At 37.4% G+C, this 25214-nt stretch overlaps 1 long non-coding RNA gene across 1 annotated transcript; it reads left to right on the plus strand.

Annotated features, from left to right (window-relative positions):
- Nucleotides 1-2442: 2442 nt before the first annotated feature.
- LOC146003157 (uncharacterized) lies at nt 2443-23598 on the plus strand. The gene is made up of 5 exons (XR_014443791.1): nt 2443-2519; nt 5797-5879; nt 8713-8885; nt 21076-21187; nt 22552-23598. It is a non-coding gene; the product is annotated as an uncharacterized LOC146003157 (long non-coding RNA).
- Nucleotides 23599-25214: the final 1616 nt, after the last annotated feature.

A 25214-nucleotide genomic window follows, 5' to 3' on the forward strand; every position in this document is an offset into this window, starting at 1 on the left:
TTGGTCTACTATAAGTATTAAGCCTTTGGAAATTTTCTTAAAGAAAGTGTAGTTTCTACAATTTTCACATTGAACCTGTCGGTAATTGTGCAGTAGATGGACCAATGTAGTGACATATTTACTCTTAATTGTAAATAATATCATTTATAATAAATTATGTACGTAAGTACAGTCTACTGCTCAGTTCTCTGTTTCCGTCTGAACCCCCTTAGTATTTACTATATATTGTAGTTACGGTGTTCACTCTTCATAATATGCTGTAGAAGTTTAGACGCAGAATTTTACTGCTGCTATAGCGCTACAATTTTCGTCCGGTAACTTTATTTTACTGCGCTATTCTCCCTGCAAACTTATCTGCGATATGTTCGATTGTGAATGACTATTGATTCTAAAATCAGGTCTACCATTTCAACTGCTGAAAATTGGTGGGTAACATGTTGAGCTAATAAAGCTCCTAGTAAAAAATTATTAAAAAATAGGGGGCCCACACAAAACATTTTGCCCAGGGGTCTCCACAAACCTTGATGATGAAATTTATGAAGGGACCTCACAAAGAACATCCATATCCAGCCCGGGATTCGAAACCAAGACGAGCGCGAATTCTTGTTCCTATGTGTTGTACTCTGCAGTGAATAATAAAATAATTTGGAATGAAAAATGTATCCCAGAACTTAAGAAAGCAAATTAATATTATTGAAGAAACTACAAAAAAGTGTATTTTGTTACCAGTTTATCCCCTTTTAATATAGCTATTAAATTTTTGCCACCTCCCATCACTTTTTCTAGCTGTATAGATTTAATCGCGATAAGTAGCTCATGAGTTTATGGAAGTCATGAGGGACAATCGTGAACAGAGAACTCTGAACTCCTGATTTTGCAGTGCCCTGCAGATGCTCTAGGAAGAAATTATTTGTATTCTTTTAACGTTGCTCTTCCAGCGCTTTACAAGAGAAACACTCATGCACAGACCAGGGCTCGAACCCGGATCCTTCAGTAAGGAATTAGGTAAATCAAGCCATGCAATTTTTCTTTCAAAGAACATTAATAATGTACAAGATGGTGTTTCAAAAATTCAATAGAAAAATACAACTGAAGAAAAATGCAGTTTGCTTTACCGATACCCACGTATCCGAATGGTTAGCGCTTTTCTCTCGTCTTTGTTGTAGCCAGACGTCCGTGGGGGAGTGAGTGGTTATCACAGCGCGCTACGACAGTACTGGTTCCGGGTTCGAACCTGGTCATGGGTGTTCTATATATGTGTGTCCCTTAATCAATTTTATCGTATCATCATCGCGATTAATCACATGTGGCAAAAAGCGACGGTAAGCAACAAGAATCAAATCAAATCATTGATTGATTGTTTGATTTATTTTTTTACTTCGCTTTTCAGCCACTTTTGGCTATTCGCAAAGATGATACGATAAAATTGATGAAGGGGCACACACAACCCTTAGGCACGCCATTGATTGCTACCCCAAGTGTCGACGTCACCGCACGTCACGGGTATGCTATGAGAAATATGAAAACATTTTCCTAAGTACTAAGAGTCAGGAAAGCCGAGCAAAAACTCCGAGTGTCTATAATTTCTTGGGGGGGGGGGATATATAAGGAGACAGAGAGAGAAAAAAGGTGGTTAAGTTAGTAGAGCGTCTGCAACGCGATTTACCAGAGGTAGATGAATTAAGTGGGAATTTCAGTACAGCTTTCTGTGCATGCACTGCATAAAGTTGGCTAAAAATAACTCAAATAAACAATTAGCCATGCTTATATAATCAGAAATTAGGTTTTCATGCTAATGAAGGGTTTGGCGCCCACCCCACCTCCCGGACCGCGCCCCACCGGCCCTTAAGCCGCCCCTGGGTTGCATTGCAACTTGTGTTCGTGCAGAGGAGGAGTGGGAACAAGTGTGTGAATAGAAAAAAAACCTGCAGACAGAAACGTAGTGGGTACACCTCACTATTATAAAAAATATATATTTCTTTCAATTCGATAGTCGGTGAAACGCAGTCCTACATCAATTGGGACCGCTCGTTCCGGTGTAAAAGTGAGTGTCCCTTCAGTCTCATGCAATCATCATTCATCACTCATCCTCGTCGTTGCTATTTGCCAAAACACGTACAGTGGGATCCACTAGTATTGTTCGGCAAATTGTCCATTACTATTTTCATTAATTTTTCTCTTACATCCTATGTGTTTTTAAGCGATGGATTTTTATGTATGCTGGTGTAGAAGTTATCAACAGCTTGTTTTGAGTTTTCTTTTAATTCTTGAAGCTCTTATTGGGTCAAATAAAGTGCACGAACATGGTGATGGACAATTTGCACGGTAATACTCATGGATCCCACTGTACTCTCTCTCCTGACGTCATGCACGGGACTCACCAGTCACCATATTTGGATCTCACTCGCGTAGCGCTCCTTTCTTCTTCCGAAACAGTTGAATATCAGAAGCCGCTCGGAAGGGAAATGTTACTCGTTTTAAAATATTTTATACAAGTTTCTTCGTTTTGTAATTTTAGGGTGTGAGTTCATTTTTTAAAAAAATAGCAAACGTCAAGAAATGTAGAACCCTAGAACTGTTGTTAGTGAATGTTTTGAACGTGTATCTCTTTATTGTGGTACCGTTTTTACTTGAAATTATTTTGACCTTTCTTTGGTGCGGAGAAAACATAAACAAGGTTGGGTGTATCGCGAATGTGTATTGTGTGAGAGGAAACATCAAAAAATAGAAACCAGTCATGTATCATATGCAAATTATGATTGTATTATCTAAATACACGGTAACGGTTCCGATTGTTTTATGATTTCTCCTAGCACAAAGACTAATTATCGTAGAATTTTGAAAACATTGTCACACGAAATTTGAACCTTCCTTAAAGTAATCGTTCGGGCGATATCAGACAGTTACCGTAATGAGCACTGTTTGGACTCGAAAAAAGTTATGTTGAAAAAAACAACTTGAAAATTACCTTACGCACTTCTCATGGACAAGATATTCTCCGTCGACAAGCGACAGTAAATATTGTAGAAGCGTGGGAATGAATGTAGAAGTAAATCGGAACCTTAGTAGAATGCATTTAGGGACTTTATTTTAATGCTGAGGGAACCAAACCTAACCACAAAAGCATAGGTAAGAATTGACAATATAGAGAAAATCTCCCAATTTTGTTAATTTTCGGTATACTAACTAATTTTGGCCTCCTAATCACCAATCTGTTGTATAAAAACCGGGGGTCACGTTTGGAAATTGTACATTTTGATGAAACATTGTTCGTTAGCCCCAAAAACCATCCATGGGTAGCCTCAAAAACCATCCACAGGTAGCCCCCACAAACCATTGACGTTCGCCCCAAAAACCATCCACGGGTAGCCCCATGAACCATTCACACGAGGTTAGGTTCGGCCTGTTAGGTTAGGTTCCATTAGTACTCATTTCACCCCTAAATTCATCGAAAAAATAGGGTTCGTTCTAGAATTTAACATGATAAATCATTTTCTTGTAAAACAATAGCGTGGTTGGAAACCATGACAGGAGATTACATTTTTGTTCGTAAAACTATGCATATACACCTATATATAAAAAAATTCAATCGGCTTTTGGTACTATTATCGTATGAGGGAAACACCTAGGAATCATATATTTCGGACTTCTTTACATTGCTAACGTGTTATTTTCGAATGCGGAACATTTCTTAAGGTGAAATAATGCATTTCTAACTAAGATAATGTCTATTTCTTCTATTTACGAGTACTTACTGTTACTTGTTGTTTCGAATCTGTAACACATTATGGCCGTGATAGCGTACTGGTTTAGGGGGCGTTCTGAGAGTGTTTTGTCGATTTATGCAGTGTTGCAACCTCGTTCACCGGAAAATATCTACTTTCGTGCCCGGATTTGAAATTATGCTAATTCGTCGCAAACCATTGACGTTAGCCCCACAAACCATTCACGTTAGCCCCAAAAACCATTCACGTTAGCCTCAAAAACCATTTTCCGTAAGGTTAGGTTAGGCAAGCATAGTTAAAAAAAAATACTCGACACGTGGTTCTAGTGAAAACACGGCGAGACTGAAACACTGGCTACAGGGTTGCATCATCTTAACACACGGAACATTGCACTCTCGTGCAGAAAGCAAATGGCGGGAGCAGAAAACAACACGTATTCACATTAAAATGGATCAAATCTATATTCAGGAACTTCCTCAACGCTAAAGAAAATGATTTCCGTAAGTACTTTCTCTTGTAAATTTGAAGGAATCCGTTTCCCTCATACGATAATGTTACCTGGCTTTTTTTCAAATTTCCAGACGTGACCCCCGGTTTTTTACAACAGATTCATGATTAGGAGGCCAAAATTAGTTAGTATACCGAAAATTAACAAAATTGGAGACTTTCTCTATATTGTCAATTCGCTCCAAAGTATATATTGAACAAAACCTGGAACGAGTTTACAATACCGGACCACTCTCCAATTTCTATGAAATTTCGCCTACTCACTAATTGTGAACTCCTAATCACGAATCTGCATGTAATAATTGGCGGTCAAGTATGGAAATCGAGAAAAAAACTAAATAAACTATGTTTTCTTAACGTAACGTAACCCTACCATAAGGACAATAGCTCCACGGAAGATGCCATTTTCCCAACATGAAGAAATCAACAGGCAAGACAAGGTATAGTTCTCGTAGCTAAAATATTATTTTTTCTTTGTATTTATGCTAATGGAACCTAACCTAACAGGCCTAACTTAACCTCGTAGGCATTCCTTGTCTGACGTCAGCAAGATTGTTGTGCGTAAAGGAAGACCATTAACGAATTGCGAAAGAAAGATGGTTCCGAATTGCCGTGTATAGACCATCACTGTGGTAAATCGCAAGGTTATTTTACAAGTTCTACACGTAAATGTACAATTTTAACAAGTGACCGCCAAATATGAACTACAGAAACGTCACTCAGGACACCGAAATTAGTAAGTAAGCGAAATTTTATAGAAATTGGAGAGTGGTCCGGTATTGTAAACTCATGCCCAAAACCTTAAGTAATCGCTAAAACTCCGCAGTATGTGTTAACAGACGTACATCGAAATCGAACCATGTAAAAATTGTATTCGTAGCATGATGAAATCACAATAAAACAAAATGAACTTGGGCCCTTTTGCTCGAAAATATAATTGGAAAAATATCTTTGCAGAATTGCATGGTGAACTGACAAGGCACATAGTACACCCTGCACTAGCCTACATTCTTGCAGACTAATGAGACTGGCATATAGACTCAGCCATAATCTTCTGTGAGACTTGTGCTGTGTGCTGTCCACATGTATTTGTGATTGACATTTCATTAGTTTCATCATACCACAATTCATCATCTTCGGGGTTAGCTACAAGGGGCAGAAAAGCAAAGTAAAATAAAATAAGAAAAATCAATCAATCAGTGCAGAATTGCACCAAATACAAAGTAGTCAACACATGGTTACTTGCTGTAAAGTAGATGCACAGTAATATTTACATGTTTTAAGTATGTGCATAAAGGAATATACCAAATTCGTTTTATGTAGCTAGTAGTAGTGCATGTAATTTGGAGAGAACATCAGAAGGTGACCTGAATTTCCATACCTATATTTGAAAGGAAAATAAAATATGCACAATGCTGTGATCACAGCGTGCATCATACTGTAACTAAATGTTGCATGTGGTGATTTAAGTAATTACAAGAAAAATGTGTTTTTGGCACGGTAGATTTTTTTTTAAAATAAGGATTGATTTGTTTTAATGCTGTACCCTTTTTTTTTTATTTAGGTAACCTAAGGATAATTGTGAGTTAGTTGAGATGGCTGTTGCAGAACCTTGTAGATAGGAACAGAGAAATTCATGTTTAAAAGGTTGGTAATGCCATCAATGTCATGCCCAATATTTGGGTTATATCTTATTTTATTAATAGTAAGTCTTATATTTTACCATCTTTTACATAATTTGATGTTATTTTTTTAGGAATGCTGGGCTGGGGGTGGGATCAAGACTCCCACCAACCTCACCTAAATGCTATCAAGTAGAGCATGTCTGAAACTAGTGTTGGTGTGAGAATCAAGGGAAGTTTTTTTTCTTTTTATCATTACCCGTTCCGTATATCGGAGGAACATTTGGTGTTTCGCTTGGTTCGTACTTAGCAATTGTGTATTGCGGAACATAGTTCAAGGTGCCATTGTGCTTTTTAGACGAAAACAAACACTTTTTCTACTAAAATAAGCCATTTTCCTAAGTGCTACCGAACGCACATCACGGTGCAATATCGCTTGTTTTGCGAATGATAATGCTTCTTTTGTTTTCGAATATCACTGTTTCCAACTCTATTATGCAAGAAAATGGCTATGTTTCACGAATTATTGGGTTTTTGAAATTATACTTTCCAGTCACGAAACATGCACAGTTAGGCAGTTTAGGTTAACATAGTAAAAATTCAGAGATTAACTTACCATCATTTTCTCGTAAAAGAAGGGTGCGTTTGGAAACCCTTCTTCCACTGGCGACACCGCATGACTATCGACACTAATGGAAACAAAGGCATAGTGTTGTCGTGTCACACAAAAGGCAAGTTCATTAAATGAAAAGTGATTATTTCTTGTTCACCAGCATTCTACGGTGAAATTTTCAGTTTCTGCAGCATTTCGTACTCAGCTGAAACGAGTTTTCGTAAACACTTTTCTTAGTGAAAATGAAGAAATGTGTCTCCGATATACGGAACCGTTACCTTTTCTTTATCATGAAGAGGTTTTAATTTTCATTAGGGCAAGGTTGGGGGGATGGCCCACCATATTAGAATAATTCGACTTTAATTTAATATTGCACTTGCCATAAGACCAACACAGATCAGATTTTGTATTCATAATTCTCCCAGTGAGTACCAGCCTTTGTTTTTCTGACGGGAAATTTTTAACCAATTATTTGTTTCAGTATTTGGAAAAAATGTCAAGGCCAAAGTGGCACACATACCATGTGCTACACAAACTAATTATAATTGTGATGTTACTTTTTCATTGACTATTTATGGTTTATATTGTGTAATGTACTTCAAAATTGTGCTGTACTGCGGGACACGAAAATGCGAACCATGCGGTCATGCATAGCCAGGGTGCAATTGGGATCAAATCGAGCAGGAAAATCTTTAGATCCAAATATTTGCAAACTGAAAACAATATTGATTTAATAGGGTGCAAATTCTCTTTAACATTTTCTTTTTTCATTTTGATCATTTTTGGCGCCCAGGGCTGACTCCCACCACCCCCTAGCTATGGATCTGAACTTGAACTATAAGAACAGTAGATATTGTGTTTTCGAGCGAAGCGAGCAAGAAAATTTTACGAAATGTACTTTATTTACTCGACGAGGCAATTGCCCCTCTGTGCCCCCTGCAAGTGCCCTTAGCCATCTGGAAGAAAAATGCAGGAAACACTTGAAAACTAATTCCATGTTGAGTATCCATTTGTCCTGCTACTCTTAGATTCTGCTAGTCTTGCTTCTTTACATCAATGTTTGCCTCCCCTAGATTGGACTTCCCTCCAAGATTGGGGAGACAATACCCCTGCCCCCCCTGGTTGCAGCTCTGTGAGTGTCTCTTCATCAATTTCACATCATCACTCATTGTCACGATTAGCTAGATGTGGCAGAAAAGCAACGCTAAGTAGAAAAATCAAATATCCACTCCCTCTCTCTATCACATGAATCGCTGTTAACAAAAGGTAGACTTTGGAAACAGAAAATTATGCAGTTCAAACTTCATAGCAACACATCCAAGGAAAATATCTGAACACATTAAGCACCCTTAATACAAGACTACTCAAAATGTCACAACTGTTCTAGATAATGAAAATTGCGAAATCATTTCCCAAAGTCTGAGTCTGGAAAGGAATTTTTCCCCCCCAATCCTGATAGGACATTATACGGAATCCCACAGACCTGAATAAATCACAAAATCAATAAATGTCTTTGTTATGTTGCTAGAGTAATACAGGATATAATTGTAAAGATTAGTGAGAATTCCAGGTAGGAATGTGTTCTGTATTTTTCACGGGGGGGGGGGGCAAATCAGGCTCTCAGGGGGCAGTTGCCCCCCCCCCCTCTAGCTACGGGCCTGTTGGAATCATTTCAACAACTCACTGGTCGATAGCCCGAGAGAATCTGTTCATGATTATGTATAAATTGTTACTACTCTTTGTGTTTTTCAGATAAATAGTTTGTAATATAATAACTTTGTCGTGAAGATTTAATTTTTCCTTAGGATATCAAACCTCAGTTGGTAAAAATTGAGAAAGGTTTAAAAAATAATTCTGAATAGTCAGTTGGTTGTCAGCTAGCAATATTTAAGCATTTCCATAGTAACTTTGCTTTTCTGATTAAACATTTGGGGTTTCCTTGATAATGTAGTGGTTACCTTGCAATTGGTGGGGGTTTTGACACCCAAGAATTGATTGCTTAATTTTAAACAATGTAGGAAAGTTATTGTTTCCTGCTCTGTTAATTAGTTTTTAATGTAATTTTAAATGTCCTGATCAGGTGATTGTATAATTTTAGATATTGAAAAGTGTGATCTTATCTTCATTTTTATACAACAAGGGCACCATTTGTTCTTATAATGTATTGTTATTTTAAGGTGCCCCACTTCATCCCCTTCCTATGTTTATTTAGTTACATGTTATTTACAAAACTTTGTATTTTCAGTATTAGAATCCAGTCTACAGCTTTTGAATTAATACAGCTATGAATGACTTAAATTCTAATAATGGGATTGGAACTTGTAACATCTTGGGGCAGAAGAATACAAGTGAGGAAGACATTCAAAAGATTATGGGCATTATCATGAAGAAAGCAGCAACAGGCAGATTCAGGCATAGGTAATTTTCATTATTGTTTATTTCTCTAATGTCAACAAAAATAATCCTGTTCTTCTTCTGTATATGGGAGAAATATTGGGGTCTTTATGGATGTTATGTACTCAATTCTACAATTAGTTTAATCCATGTTATGTGTTTCTGAAAAACTTTTGCCATTTCTGAAATTATGTAGCTGTAAGTTTTGTGTATTCATATTTCACAAGGAAAAACAATTTCCAATGTATATTTTTGGGGTGGAGGGACTTTGGGCAAGAATTTTAAGAAAGTGTAATTGAAATACATACATGCACACACATACGCATATGTGGCATTCCATGAGAAGTGGTCCTACTCTTGCAAATAACAAAATTAATCAATCTGGAAATTATTATTGTTTGTAATTGCATATTTCACCAATAAAAGCTATAAGCATCTGTAGCCTACATGCTTCACAAACAAATGAAGTTAAACTTTGCCATGTTTTTAAAGTGTCAAACATGTAACACATTTTCGTTAATATTACTTTTCATGCATTGAGGAGGCTATGTATGTCATCATATTCAATGTTTTTTTCATTTGTTAACACACCACAAAGTGCTTCATAATTCTATGAAATCAGTTAATTTTGAAGATTTTAATCCAATTGCATGTTTAGAACCGTACATTTTATTTGTGAATGTCACACATGTAATGATTTAATGTTGTAGGTACTAAAAAACTGGAAAATATTTATTTTTTATGTTCTATAAACAGTGGAAATATGTGGCTAAAAGTAAGAAATATTTTGATTCAAAAACTGTCAAACAAATATATAGATACTCACAAGTGACAGCATGATGTGAGATGCTTGTTGCATTCTATTTATTACTGTTATTGATCGACAAAGCACATTTACAAATCCCATCGATTATCTTGTGCATTTATTATTATGTTCACTCTCCAGAACCTGAGCAACTTTACACAGGTTTTTTTAAAATTTATTTATTTAAAAAAATTGTAATTTGTCTGTAAGCACTTGTATACATGTCCCTGATAGAGTTTAATTTCCTTTCAACTGCGCTAACGTCCTTCACTGTTTCGCAAAGCAGTTTTGTGAAAGAAGTTTTCAGTTTTTCTAATACGCCACACATGAAGCTTCGATTTGCAGACAGGAACCTAAATCGTTTTGTAAAGATCTATCTTTCATTAAATCCTGAAGTATCACAAGAGACAATGTGTTCAGTTTTGTCAAACTCATTCACAACACAAGATTCAAAATGATTTGTTGTGGAGTCCCAAATAGAATAGTAATTTACCGCATGTTTCATCTATTTTAGACAATAACTCCAAATATACATTTATGCAAAGAATTCAGAAACTTAATTTTCCCTGGAATGTCTGAAATATGTAATAAATGTTTTGGTGGTGCAGTTGGTAGGGTGGTTGATTGCCTCACAGGAGACCCGGGTTTGATTTCCAGGGTGGATACGTCTAAGGTCGGAATTTATCTGGTCTTGCCCTGGCATAAAACAGCTCTGGGGTTAATGAAGCCTCAAGTCAATGGGTACCTGGGGGTAAAAGGGGCCAGAGCATGGTGCTGATCACATCACCTCTAAAATGGCCGAGATCGAGAATGTGTGGGGCCCTACTATAACATCCCCTTAATTTGCCTTCATGGCACAGGACACGGTGCTATATGCGTGGGGAACTTTACCTTAATTCATGTGCTAAAGGTAAAATTATGCATTTTTATGTGAAACTAGCTGATTGCCCGGCATTGCTCGGGTATTTATTTATCCCAATCTTCTATTAGGCACCCCTAGGGCTGCCAGGGGTGTCTTGGAGTTGAACAGCATTGGGAGTGTCACTATTCATCTTAACGACCCCAAAAACTATGGATTCCACACTAATATCGGTAGTTTTCGATTATTTTAACATGTCAACCCCTTCCCACCCCAACCCCTAGGGTTGCCAGAGATGTCGGAGTTGAACGGCATTGGGAGTGTAACTATTCATCTTAACGACCCCGAAAACTATGGATTCCACACTAATATTGCTCGTTTTACATGTCACCCCCTTCCCACCCCGACTCCTAGGTGTGTGAGATTGCGAGGGGTGTTTTGAAGTTAACGGCATTGGGAGTGTAACTATTCATCTTAGTGATCCCGAAAACTATGTATTCCACACTAATATCGGTCGTGTTACATGTCACCCCTTTTCCACCACCACTCCTAGGGGTGCCAGGGGTGTCTTGGAGTTAACGGCATTGGGAGTGTAACTATTCATCTTAGCGACCCCGAAAACTATGGATTCCACACTAATTTCGGTCGTTTTCGATTATTTTTACATGTCACCCCCTTCCCACCCCCACCCGTAAGGGTGCCAGGTGTGTCTTAACCCCACAGTATATCTTGTAAGTCTTATATATACCAAGTTTGGTTGAAATCGCTCCAGGCGTTCAAGAGTTATGCCAGAACATACACACACACATACATCCATTTTTATATATTAGAGATAAGACTTCAAAGAGTTTATGGCAACCATATAGTTGGCACTTCTAATGAGTTTGGTTTGACTTCCAAAGCAAGAGAATAAAATATGTTTTTACCTAAAAATCTGCTCCCTACATATAACCACAATTTTGGGGCTCTTCCACAGACAAATGGTCAGCACTCTTTTCTTGATGTGTGTGAGAACTGTTGCCCTGTGAAGTTTGGGTTTTAGTTTAATCAAATTTTGCAGTGAGGAAAACTATTTACTCAGATACAGTATTACTTTTAATATAAAAGATTAGTGTACATTTGTCAACTGTGAAAAGATAGTGAAAAATAAAAAACCTCAAAGGAAGCAACTACACTTACAATAATAATATGAAAACTAATTATTCAGTACATATTCTAACTCGAGAAAGACCAAACCGTTAAAATTAAATTTGAGGCTGCACAGGTGCAGACTTTGAATTCTCACCAACACTGTCGAGAAACGATTTCTTCTTATCGCTGGCTAACCCCAAACGAGGGGCTATCTTTTCAAGTGGTTGTCAGCTTGGGCTGTAAGTCGCAAACTTCAGGAAAACCTATCACTGCCCAGTGTAATTGGGGCCAATACCAGGCTGTGGCCTGCCTGTTCAAAAACGCTGCTGTAGAACATCTTAGGTTTTTACATAGTGAAGACAAATTTTGACACTTGCAGTGCATATTTAGTGGACACATTTAATACAATTTGTAGTCCACACAGCAATCGTACATTAACCATAATGAAAATGGAGGTAAGGGAAACAATAGTTAAACTTTTAGATTAAAAATAATACCCAAACATTTTGTCATGCTTGTTAAATCAAGGACAAGACCATATTTAGCACTTCTAAGATTTGTGAAATGTTAATAATGCTGAAGAAATGTTACTTGTAGTTATAATAACAATTCTCCTAGTTGTATTCCCATAATGCAAGGTTTCCACAAAAGAAATATGGACTTTTAAAAAAATCATAAAATTTAAGTAAATGAAATGGAAGCATACCGTTTCTCATGCATGTTTAGGAACTTAAAAAATTCCGTTCATATGAATGCATCATTTGATGGGAAATTTTAATAGTAGTGATAGTTGCGACCATAGCTCCTGACAGAGATAGAAACAGAGCACACACTGAAAGTAGAAGAAGAAAAACTTCAATGGATGCTCTTTCATAGTTCACTCTCATCGCTGCAATTAAGGCGAAGAGGGACAATTACGCACCAGGCATGCATTTATTCCAATATCGTCGGAATGAGCAATGCTACTAAAAAGATCTCCGCCAGAAATGAAGAGTATGAATTTCTCTCCATGTGGCAAGTGGAAGCGGTTTCCTAAGTTGATTATTAAGCTTTATACGATTTTTGAAAAATATGATGGATTAGTATTTACCGAATCCCATGTATTCCTTACGGGCAATAAACTTCAACTTCAAGTTACGGCTCATGAAATGGGAGTTTCGACTTTTCCTACTACTATGACATAGTTCAACGTGTCCTTTTTCCGTCCATGTACTTTTCTACGTCATCGGATGTTTGATATTCCCGAGAGAACGAATAAAATAATGGTCCCATAAGCCTAGTGCATTTCTCCTTGCCTCCTACGGCCATCCTGGCGGTGTTGCCAAACCTGATGTGCATAATAGAGCTAAATTTCACCATTAATATAGCTAAAGAGGACTTTCAAGGAGCTAGATTAACGAAGGCTGCATAATGTGCCTACTAGGGTAATTTTAGTTGTCAGAGGGGTGGGGGTGCTGCTATTACCGTTAGCTTTAAAGTGATGGCAATTTATTCTTAGTTTTCACCACCTAGATTTGGCGGCATGACCCATCTCAATAATCCAATGATGTTAATATAAAATCGAAAATAAGGGGTTCCCGGATAACAAAATTGTCATCTTCATCTTAGCCGCCACTACGCTATATATAAAAATACATGGGGAGGAAAGAAGAGGTGGGTGACGCAGCCTATAGCTATATGAATATCACGTCACGTGCAAAATGTACACTCATGGCAAAAGTTGGTATTTATGGGCCGTAGCCAGTGGTGGCATCATAGTGGGGCAGAGGGCGGGTGCCACAGTTCACAGTCAAACGAGTGCACAAAAGAGCCAGATCTGGCTCCAAAAGAGCGAAGTTGGCAACAGTGATCAGCAGCTGCCCCAGCGAGAAAGACCTAGGGGAAATTGTCCCTCCTCGCCTTAAGCCAAGAGGTACAAAAGCCACAAGAATAACAAACATAATAACCAGTGGTGCAACAGCCCTTGAGGGCCAAAGCCTACCTACTGACTGCCAAACCTCACTCCTACATGTTTATCTCAGCAGAGATGGGCTATCATCCAACCAGTTATGGGGTGACGTGTGGTCAGCATGACAAAATCCAAATCATTGCTGTAGTATTTCCATGATTGAGTAACACTACTCATTTGTATCGCCCCAATTTCCTCACAATGGTGGGTGGCCACCAATTCCATACACTGGCCAAAAGCTTAGGAGAAAAGTTATTATGCTTAACCCCCAGGAGACTTGAACCAGCGTGCGTCTGCAAATCCTGACACTTTAGCCTTCACGGCCACAGTCCACCACAAAATAGCATATAGAAGGATAAATACATACTTTTAGCATGGTATAACATTCTACCTTTCTCAAGTTCTTTGATGCATTGCTCTGAATAAATTAATAATATCAAATTAAGATAGACAATACTTTGTACAGCGAATATTTGTCAGTATTAGAATCTTATTTTTATAATTAAACTTGCTTTCTATATATATTCCCGGTTTGTCCATGTGCTAAATGTGAAGAGACATTCTAAATTTGAAGTCACTTTTATACAGTACAAAAACTTAACATTCTCGCCGCTACGATTTAATGAACACTACTAAATAAACAGTATACAGTAACTTATACTTGCATAATATGTGACTTACGTAACAACTGTACGTAGCTGTTACAAGACCTTTTTTTTATTTGAAAAGTGTGATTTCAGTTTGTTTTTATATATTTTTCATACTTTTATAGTTTATATCTGAGTAAATACTGCTGCGTGATGTTTCATTTATAAAATAATACTATGTAAAGAACAGAGAGGAAACAGTCACCAGATGCAGAGACCGTGAAGAACCATTGAGCGGTTGCATTTGTGGGCGGGGGAAAGTTGATTGTGAGTAGGAGGATTGTGGTGGACCAGGATGTTTTGGAGATTGGGAGGGCATTTGAAAACCACTCTGGGCTTGTCGGGGAAGATATTCCTGGTGTCAGGATGGGAAGGAGGGAACGTAGAGTGTGTGTGATTTTGTTGAGGGGGGGGGGGGTAATATTGGGTGACAAGTGCAGGGGGATTGTTGGCAGGTTTCTTGGTGGAGGTGTATGAACCAGCTCTGGATATTTGTTTGGTAACCAGGGTGGAAGGATATCCACGGTTGGCCAAGGCTTGGTGTAGGTGGAGGTTAAAGTTCTGTCGGGAGGTGGGTGAGGTGTTGACCTCTGAGGGCCAGGAAGAATGGGATGGCTTTCTTGGGGTGGAAAGGATGGGAGCTGGAGAAGTGTAGGTATTGCATATGGTTAGTAGGTTTGATATGGATAGAGGTTTCCAAATGTCCTTCCTTCATGTGCACATCCACATCCAGGAAGGTGATTTGGTTGGTGGAGTGGGTCCAGGTGAACTTGATGGAGTTGAAATGGTGTAGTTGGTCTAGGAAGGTGGTCAGGGATGGTTCTCCATGAAGATGTTATCGATGAAACGGAGCCAGAGGAGAGGTTTGAGGGACTGGGTCTCCAGGAACTCTTGTTCAAGTTTGCCCATGAACAGGTTGGCATAGGATGGGGCCATTCTGGTACCCATGGCTGTGCCCCAGATTTGAAGATAGTGCTTGTCCTCGAAAGTGAAGTTGTTGCACGTGAGGACAAGGTGAGTTAGATGGGTCAGGAAATTGGTGCTGGAGTTGTGGGGTTTTGGTCTGTTGTTGAGGAAGGATTCTATGGAGCGGAGGCCATGGGAGTGAGGTATGTTAGTGTAGAGCGAAGTAACATCCATGGTGGCAAGGATGGTGTTAGCAGTTAATGGTGGGAAAGTGTTGATTTTCTGAAGGACGTGGTTGGTGTCACGGAGGTAGGAGGGCACATCTTTTACAAAAAGCTGAAGGTGGAAGTCGACAAAGGCTGTTATGTAATAAAAATGTGCTAAATATGTAAATATATATTTAGCTATTTTCACCAAATTATGGACTTAAAATAGTTAAAAAAATTACCTTTTTAATAATATAAGACATTGTGTACATACTCTTGAGTTTTAAAACAATTGATTGTGACATTGTAACTATTGCCGTGACTGTCTTCAAGAGAAACCAAAATCGAATCCCATAATGTGCCACAAAACTGTTGCTTCTGGCGTTGCTGTCGGGCATGCAACTAATAGTGAGGGTGGGGTTAGCAATGGGCTCTCGACTTGGGACTCTCTTCCAACATTGCCAAAATAATGTGTGTTTCCACCAGGAGCCGATGTTTGGGTCCTCATTCTCTACCATTGACAACAATTGTAAACAGAGGAATTTCAAGCGAACAGTTGGGAGGTTAACAAACAAACAAAAACATTATTGTTCAGATGAGAGAAAACTTGTAATTAATGCAAGTGAAGGGTATAAAAAAGGTTGTAAACTTTCGGTGTCCCTTCTGACTTTGTCCGTTATCGCACGAATTTTGCCCAAACTCTTTTGGTCACATGGGGACAAGTAGTTATTGGGCGAATATGGAATATATGTTGAAATAAGCAATTCTTCTTACCCTAAATGCAGATCAATGGATGTCAGATTTAAGGATGGGAGATAGAACTCTTTCTCATAATTTATGGCTGCTGTCAGGTCATCGTCAATGAACAACTTCTCAAAATCTTTGAGTGCCAATAATTCTAAGTTTGGGATCAGCTTCAGTAATGCCATAACTGCCTTGAGCGGAATAACATATGGCACTACTAATTCTCAACCTTGCAATCCCCAAACAGATGTAATGATCTTAGGGTGTTGCAAATTATCCTTATTTTTCTTTCAAAGTTTTCCACTGCTTCTCCAAGGGCAAGAAGATGCTTGGAAGTCTCCACAAAGTGCTCTCCTATGTTTGGTCCTCACATCTAGCACTAGGCAGTAACCGCACTATGTTTTCAGTCAACATGTGAATCGCTTTCTTGGTAATGGACCAAACAATATGCTGAGTTTCTTAAGAGAGGAACAATGCTCTCCGATAAGTTGCAGTACAGTGTCATCACAGAAATTTGATAAACATAATGAAACTAAATTTTGGGTAGCAACGAACATTTGCCTTAGATGATCATGTTGACTCTCCTTCACTCGAAATATCCTCCATGTGCACAGGCATTCTGGCAAAATCAAAGTACGTAGACTCCTTCCTTAAGCAGATCCAAGTCGCAACAAGTCAACAAAATAATCTTCTTCAAATGCGCATGTTAGCTGGAATTTAACCAGTTCATTTCCAATAGCCGTTCACGACATGTGTCCGGGAGCTGAAGAAAGAAGTCCTGCAACGATTTCTTTGGGGCTGCTGAATTGAAAACTTTACCAGATGCGCAGGTGAGCAAGCGCTCTAGTTTAAAATAACAAACTTCTTGTAGGTGGTTTGGCTTTTAATCCATATGACCTGTACATCAATAAGTCATGAATGTGATGTCTTTGATCCATTTCCAAAATTCTGGGGGAAAATAGAAAACATTTTGTACAGATTTTATTAATGTAATTTCCAAGAATTGAGGCAACAGTATACATTTTGAGTTAGATTTGTGATATAATGGTGCTTGTCGGCAATGACAGCTGCTTAGTACATACTCAACTTGCTAAAATGAAAAGGAAGAAAATGACAAATTTCATATATATTTAAGATGCTCATTAAAACACTGATGTGAAATTAGGGATGGGACCAATTAATCGGTACTTTTATCCAGTAGCGTACGCAGGATTTTATCAAGAGGGGGGGAGGGGTTATTTCTAAAACTTTCTCCATATTTACATTACCATTGTTTTATTATACTTTAATTAAATAATAATAATCACAATTAATTAATAATACTTATAATTAATTAATTAATTAGCTCAATTACTACTAATAATACTACTAATACCACTACTACTATTAAGTACTAGAGATCTACATAAATATAGTATTTACGAAAGCAATAGAACAATATCACTTTGTAGTCATTCGATTTTTATCAAATTCTGGGAGCATTTTTTTGTTTCATTGTTACGAAATAATTGTCTGGTCAACGAGGTGAGACATTTTAAGTGTGAAGAAAATCCATAAAAACAAGAAAATATATTAAAATAAATTAAAATAATCAAAGTATGGAACTCATCCAAGGAGCTGCATCAGTCTGGTCAGTAAAGCATCTGACAACCACGCGGGAGATCCGGGTTCAATTCCTGGAATTGGCTGGAATTTTTCCGGCTTCTTCTCCTCATAAATGTCCCTGATAATTTACATCTGGATTGTCTCTTTGTTCTTGCCAACAAAACATTTTACAATAGTTAAGCTTATTGTCGTTTGAATAATTGTCTAGTCAACAAGGTGAGACATTTTTAAAGAGAGACATTCAAACATGCTGCGGTAAACAATGGGAAGGTGGGCTGGTGACTGTTCTTGTCCGCCTAGCCTTTGTCTATACATTAGCCGCTTACAACGAACCAAGAACTTTCTTTAGTTAATTCTCATTGTTCACACAAAAAAATACATGTTCATTGAACACTGGTGTACGTAGAGGGGTGGCTGATGGGGTTACAGGCCCTACCAAAATTTTGAGAAAATCAGAATTTTCAAATAAAAATCCGTTAAGAACTTTAAAAAATCAAAATGTGTAAATGCGAAACCTCTTTTAAAGTGAGTCCCGATTACCATTTTTGTCTTTGAATACAATTTTAATAGACTGAAAAGCTCGAAAAATACAAAATATTTTATTATGCATCCTGCCCTCCAAAACGAAGGCATGTGCTATCCACATTTACTATTCCAGCCCATCCCGAAAAAAAAATCCTGCGTACCCCAGTGTATTGAACATTGTTGCAACATCTCTTTTAAATCATAGTTGCCCTCATATTTTATTTTCAAGAATACATGTTAATTTTCAAGGCTTTCTCTCTGAAAGACGCATGTGTTTGGATGCTGTGCTTTTCTTCGTGCTGCCTGGAAATAATAATTCAAATTATTATTATTTTTATTATTATTATTATTAGTAGTAGTAGTAATAGTAAAAGTATTGTGCTAGATCTTTGACTGTGGTAAATTAGCCATTTAATTATTTTTTTCCACATCATTTTTCATAACTTTTCACAAGCTCAAGGCGGGGGTTTAAACCCCATAACCCCCCCCCCCTTTGCATACGCCACTGCTTTTATCAGTATCAGCCGATATAGGCATGTTGGTAAAATTACCGATTATATTACCGATCCAATATATCTATAATCATCTTATAATTTAATGCAAATTATGCAATTTTGTTACAAATTTGTTACATCTGGACTCACAGGCAGTATAATCCTCTGTAAGTCTTTCAATGTATCCTGTCCATGTGTGTTTTTGATTGTGCTTTCATCAATTTCACCATTCAACCTCATCTTGTTCATTAGCTAAGCCGGCCCCCATGGCAGAGTGTGGTTAGTACTTCATGCTACAATGCCAGGTGTCCCGGGTTCGAATCTGGCTCATCAAAGATATACAACCTTCTTGTCAAGTTAATATTTTATTCTAAATCATTCGGAATTGTCCTGTTCAGGAGGTTCAATTAAATAAATATTTATTTCTCTATTTACTTTAATCCGAGAGTATACCTCTGGTCAGAGGGTGCATTTTAAATCTCATAGCTTATATAGTTTACATGTCCGTTTTAAAGTATGAGTATCCGGAATGTTAACGAAAGTTTATGGTTTCTCTTATTTAGTTTTATATCAGATGTAATTTTGAAACAGCTATAATAGGTGAATATAAGTTTTTCTAGAAATCATTCATGTAAAAGTCTGTTGTTTTGCTTTTGTAATGTTAGTAGCCAACGGCGTTGAAAAGGGTAGACATAGATTCCCCTATTATGTTAAGGAATTCCACGTGGACATTTGTAATTTGTGGCCGAGATATGGCATTGATAAAGGTTAGAGAAAGGCTCCCCATATATTTTAATTATGAATGTTTTTAAAGGTTGACCCTGAAGATGGTAGTTTACCTCATGAGTTCTATAGAACATAATGTAGATGTGAAAATATGGCAAAAGCATGAATAGGAATTTATAGATAGATGTTATGTAAATTTTTCTTTGGTTTTGGTTACGAGTAATATTGTCGACCTTTAGTTAATAATTTGTCACCCGTTTATTGAAACCAAGTTACAGATGTGTTAGTTCTGTGATGGGATATGGACATGTAATATAATAGAGTGCTCTCTGGGTTTTATGTTTACTTAATAGAATGTTTTGACTATTATGGAAGTAGTTATTGATCTAAATTTTATTTCGGCATTGTTGTAGTTTTTCTTTTGATCAGAAGTTTGTATATTTTTCTTTTAATTTAACTATGTTGGGAATTGTGAATACGTTGATTAAGGTTTAAACGGAGAACCTTCTCTCATGTTAAATTTTTTAGAATGTTTATTGGAAATTTGAGATGTAAATAAATTCTGTAATCGCTAATGGGTATTTCCTTCAGAGTAAATTTGGTTCATAAGTACAAATTAGCTGGTATCCTTTTGGTTTGATGAGGTGTCCCGCCGTCACTGGTCAGTGGGGCGAAGGCTTTATCGATCCACAAGATGTCAGTTTAGATTATGCTGATTTCGCTCGCGACTCGCATACGTATCCTCACTGGTCAGTGGGATGCGGGTGCGATCACAATGGAAGTTTAAGTGTAAGGAAAGTTACCTACTTTAGAGTTAAGGTTCTTGGTTAATTAATTATAAAATATTTTTTTTTATTATTCTTGTTCAAAAGCAGACCCTTACCCGAACCTTGGGATGCTGACTCTCATGACCCACAGGAACTGAGCGTAGTTGTGGCATATATATATTTTATAACAGAAAGAGAAATGGTAGGCAACGAGGTCCGGTCCTGGTCTTTCGAGGGGACCGAGCTGGGGTGTCGTGTGCCTTGGCAATGGGCTGAAGGCCTACAGTGTTGCAGCATGTGTGGACCGAGCGTGTAGCCAGTGAAGTTGCAGCTGATGGGTATAATGCAGGACCTTTTATTGTAGTGTCAGGAATTTCCTCAACAGAATGCATATGTGTTGAAACAGAATCAGAATTGAATTCGGAGCATGTGGATATATTGGATCTGCACGTTTCTCCCTGTTGTGTAGCCACGAAATATATTATGATGGCTGCTGAAAGAATAAACAATGTTTGTACCGGTGTCGAATAGACACGGTTAAAAAATTTAGAGCAATTACTGAATGAGGAAATTCCATGGCTGTACCAGGTAGGATGTCATAAAGAATATATGATTGTTGAAGATTGCGATGTCGCAACATTGATGCACATATTCCAGAAATATTATCAGGAATTCGTGTCAATATTGGGAGAAATACTACAATGGTTTAAAAGTGGTGTGAACCTGGAAGAGTCGGTAAGCAAGACATTAGGAATAAAAGGTTCTGCATTAGATTTAAAAGAATGGACTGATTACTGTTACAATCCATCATGTCGTGAGGATCTGAGACTGAAATATGTTTTTGTTTCCAGCATCTCCAAACTTGAAGAGCAGTTTAGCAAAAACAGAGGCCATCATCGTTAGTTCCCACAGATAATAGAGGAAACTGACACATCGGAATCTGAAAACTAATCAATTTGAAAGGTGAGAAAATAAAATGTTACCTGTGTTTCCATACATTTCTATTTATTATTGATGGTTATAGGCTGAGGACAATGATGATGATGATGGCGGTACTGGTGCATTGGGTAGCTCTTTTCCCCTCCGCTCCCCCCTCTTGTACCTCCTCCGCAGCCAGGTCTATTACAGGTAGGCGCGGATCCACGGGGAGGGTGATAGGGGCGATCGCCCCTCCCAACTGTTAGGTTCTTGAATATAGGATTATGCCTAATATTTTTGAAGGCTCAAAGGTTATGTCTTATATCAATGTCGAGAATATTTTTCTAAGTTTGAAACATTCAACTTTGTCCTCAGATTGGTCAATCGGAACTGGACCTAGAGTTTAAATTTGGATCCGAACAACCGGCGCAATGTGCCTCAATAGGGGATTGAACCAGAAAACCCTTGAGAAAATAGCACTATCCCCTTGATTGCCCATCCAAACAAGTTTAGGTAATAAATATTTACACTAGAAAAATACTTATGTTCAATAAATCAGTATAGAGTAATTTATTTTGTCTCCATGCACACTTTTTTTTTACACACAATAATGATCATATATTCCAGCCATGGACACAGATTTTTGTGAAACAATAATCTCTAGAACATGAAAGTCAGCTTGGTTCCTTTTTACAGTATGATATTTGTTTATATAAAACTGCAATTGTATGTTAGAAAGGCTATTCGGGGAGATGAGATACCCAACTGAAATTCGACCCTCCCAAATGTAACTTCTGGATCCGCCACTGATTACAGGAGGAGGAGGAGCAGCACCACCACCTCTGTTTTCCTCCTGGAGGACATTGGGGTGCCCCAGATCAGCAGGCGATCAGCTCTCTCACCATTTGTATGCTGTATTCTGAAAAATTTATAGCAGTTAGAATTATATTATATCATATTTACATATAATTCTGAAAAATAATGATCTATGGAATCAGTAAAATTGTAGGTTACAGATTTAAAATACTATATTATATACATATAATTCAGCTCTTGAACAGCTGCCAGGAACTTCGTCGGATTTGGTTATGCCAAGCGAGAAACTCATCTGCTCGGGCATAACCTTGGCGGAGAAATTTGACTAGCTGGTCACCGAACCCTACAAAGTAATCCCGCCCTTCCTTATTCCGCGCCCCTTGTTCCTCCAGGAACTGGTGGATGATTCTTTGAAATTCGCAGAGGTTGCCTCATCTTGAACACTAGTCTGATGTTCAAGATATGCTGTGAAGAGAGCCATGCCATTCTGTACCAGTTGTTGCTGCAAAAAAATATACATATATATTTAATTATAAACAATAATAGATCATGTGTATATATTGAGAAAATGTCACATTTTTGTCTATTTTCAGATGACATCTCTACCATTTAATGTCAACTTGCTGCATGGAGACTTAAAAGATGAAACATTTTTCTGGAGAACGACTCAATCTGTGGAGCAATATTCAAGCACGTCAAGTTAAAAAGCAGATAGCGTGTTATGTAAATTGTTTATCAGTGGTCTTCATAACACAGAATCTTCTTCATCAAGGAAAGAATTGCAGGGAATTATACCATCCACAAAACATCGCCTGGCATCTGGCAAGTGTTGAAAAATTACTACACACTCAAAATGCTGCACAGCATAAGTATGAAAAGGTGAAACGTGGCAGGAATAACAATATCTACGGTAGCGGTGAAGTGTCGAGGAAAATAAAACGTGGTGTTCACGAGAATATGAAGTGTAATCTCTCCCGGCAACACAACATGTCTTGCATATCCTGTAATTGTTTCTGGTACAAAAAAAAAATGAATGGCAGTAAATCAAAAATATTGGAGAGCAATAATACAAAATTGCTAATTTTCGATAGCCCTGTAAGATACAGGGAATCTCTTTTGGTCACATTTTACAATAGAGATTTTTGTAGCTGAAACCTTTATGGAAATCAAAAGTCACGGTTTTCCAATTAGTATGCAAAACAGGTTTATGTGAGACACATTACCAGTTCGAGAGAGATCCTGTATTCGGTCACTTACCGTAGCATGTGTGGACCGAGCGTATCCACTTGAATTTTGAAAACCTGACACTCTTTTATAACCATTTACATGGAGCAGGTGTGAAGAATACACATTGTTGGCATCCATTTGATTATGCCAACACACCTTTCTAGCTCTTAAGGTTAATTGTGATGATTAGAATCCCCTGATCCAGATTCAAACTTGGAATCTTTGGAGGCAAAATTGTGGACACTCAAAATGCTTAGTTACTAAGGCAACGTGTGAAGAACGAAATGGAGCAATTTATGTGTGATGTATCAGTCCTTGGAAGTAAGTAACATAGCTACAAGTAACAGTTACTTCTTTGAAGAATTCTAACTGTAACGAGCTACTTTTGAAAGTAAATTGAACACATATTTTAAAAATACAAGCCTTATTTTACTTATGTTTTGTGAGTATCTGGTTTTCCTTGAACGACGTTCCGAGAACAACTGTTCCCTTCTTCAGTTTCTTAAGTTACATAGGCTATCCAAAATACACCATAGCCACGTCAATTCTTTTTCTCCTAAAATTCCAGGAACAAGGATATAGGTTTGGTTATTAAAAAAGGAAAAATTGGAATCCATATTAAAACCTTTTGAAACTTACAAGCCCTTCGTTATTGCTAAATCACAATTTAAAACCATCTCTGGCTAAAGGAACACTTCCCAATAAAAACGATAAAATTATAAAAACGCGACTTCCATTTCACGACCTCGTACCTACTGTGGGATTCGTTGAGGGGGCATCCCACAGTCAGTGCGAGGTTGTGAAATGGAAGTCGCGTTTTTATTGGGAAGTGTTCTTTTAGCCTGAGATGCAGTGGCGTATCCTGGATTTTCATAACATATATATTATGGAATGAGGGATAGCATTATACGTATTCAATAGTTGACGATTTGCACATTAACATTACTAAATATTGCATAACGTATAAAGTAATTAAATATGGATAATAAAAGATTAAAACTCACCAGGTTTGATGTCTCGTGTGGAAGTCTTCATAAAATTATAAAATCACTTGATATTTAAAAACAGTTTATATTTACATTGGAGATTCACAATTTAGTTTTGTTTGCCTTATGCAAATAACATTATAGTGGAGGCCTAAATTACAATCATAGATTCAAGAACAATAGACCAGACTTAATTAAAATTATTTAAATGTAAATTCTGCTCTTCTGTTTTGAGTGGTAAATTCCCTTATAACATCCTCGTAAAATGAGGTCAATGCTTTAATTTTCAGAAGCAGCTCTTTTTCAATGGATAATATACCAAGCACACTTAATCTTTCTTGCGATCGGGTTGCTCTAATATAATTATTAATTCTTGTTAATGCTGAAAAGGTTGTTCCACTGATACAGTTGAAGCTGGTATTGACAAAATGAGTGTAGCCAACTTTTAAGTTTCACTCATAATGTTATGAATATTGTTCGTGTTCATATATGGTACTAGTGCATTGTACAGGTTTATTTTCAAACTCGGGGGAAGAATAGAGAACAATCAACTCATTCTTTAGCTTTACAAAGTCAAATAATTTGCTGTATGGACTGACGTTAAGTTTATTTAACAAATTTTCAGGAAAACTAGATTTGTATGAGGAAAATTTCTCTTCATTCAGAAGGGTCATGAATTCGAGCTTAGCAAGAGAACTAAACCTTTCGGATATTTGATTGGATATGTTATCTACAATCTCATAGTAGAATCGCTTCATTTCACATTTGTCAATACACTTCCTTTTTCTATGAAATTAATTTGTCTCTTGTATATTGACCTTTTCCAATACTGTTTCAAAATCATTTCGTTGTGAAGTAAGCAGAAGATAAAATTTTGCAATTTCTTTATCACAGTAAGCAATATCAAGGGTTTTCTTTTGTAATATCTCAAAAAGTAGGTCTGAGTGGGAAAATATCCTTGAAAGAACCTCAAGAAGAAAACAACTCTTATGTTCAGACAGAAATTTAATGAACCCATGAGCCTGTGATACACATGAGGGGTC

The sequence above is a fragment of the Lepisma saccharinum genome, chromosome 19, assembly GCF_977018435.1.
Source record: "Lepisma saccharinum chromosome 19, izLepSacc3.1, whole genome shotgun sequence".
In the NCBI taxonomy this organism is placed as follows: Eukaryota; Metazoa; Arthropoda; class Insecta; order Zygentoma; family Lepismatidae; genus Lepisma; species Lepisma saccharinum.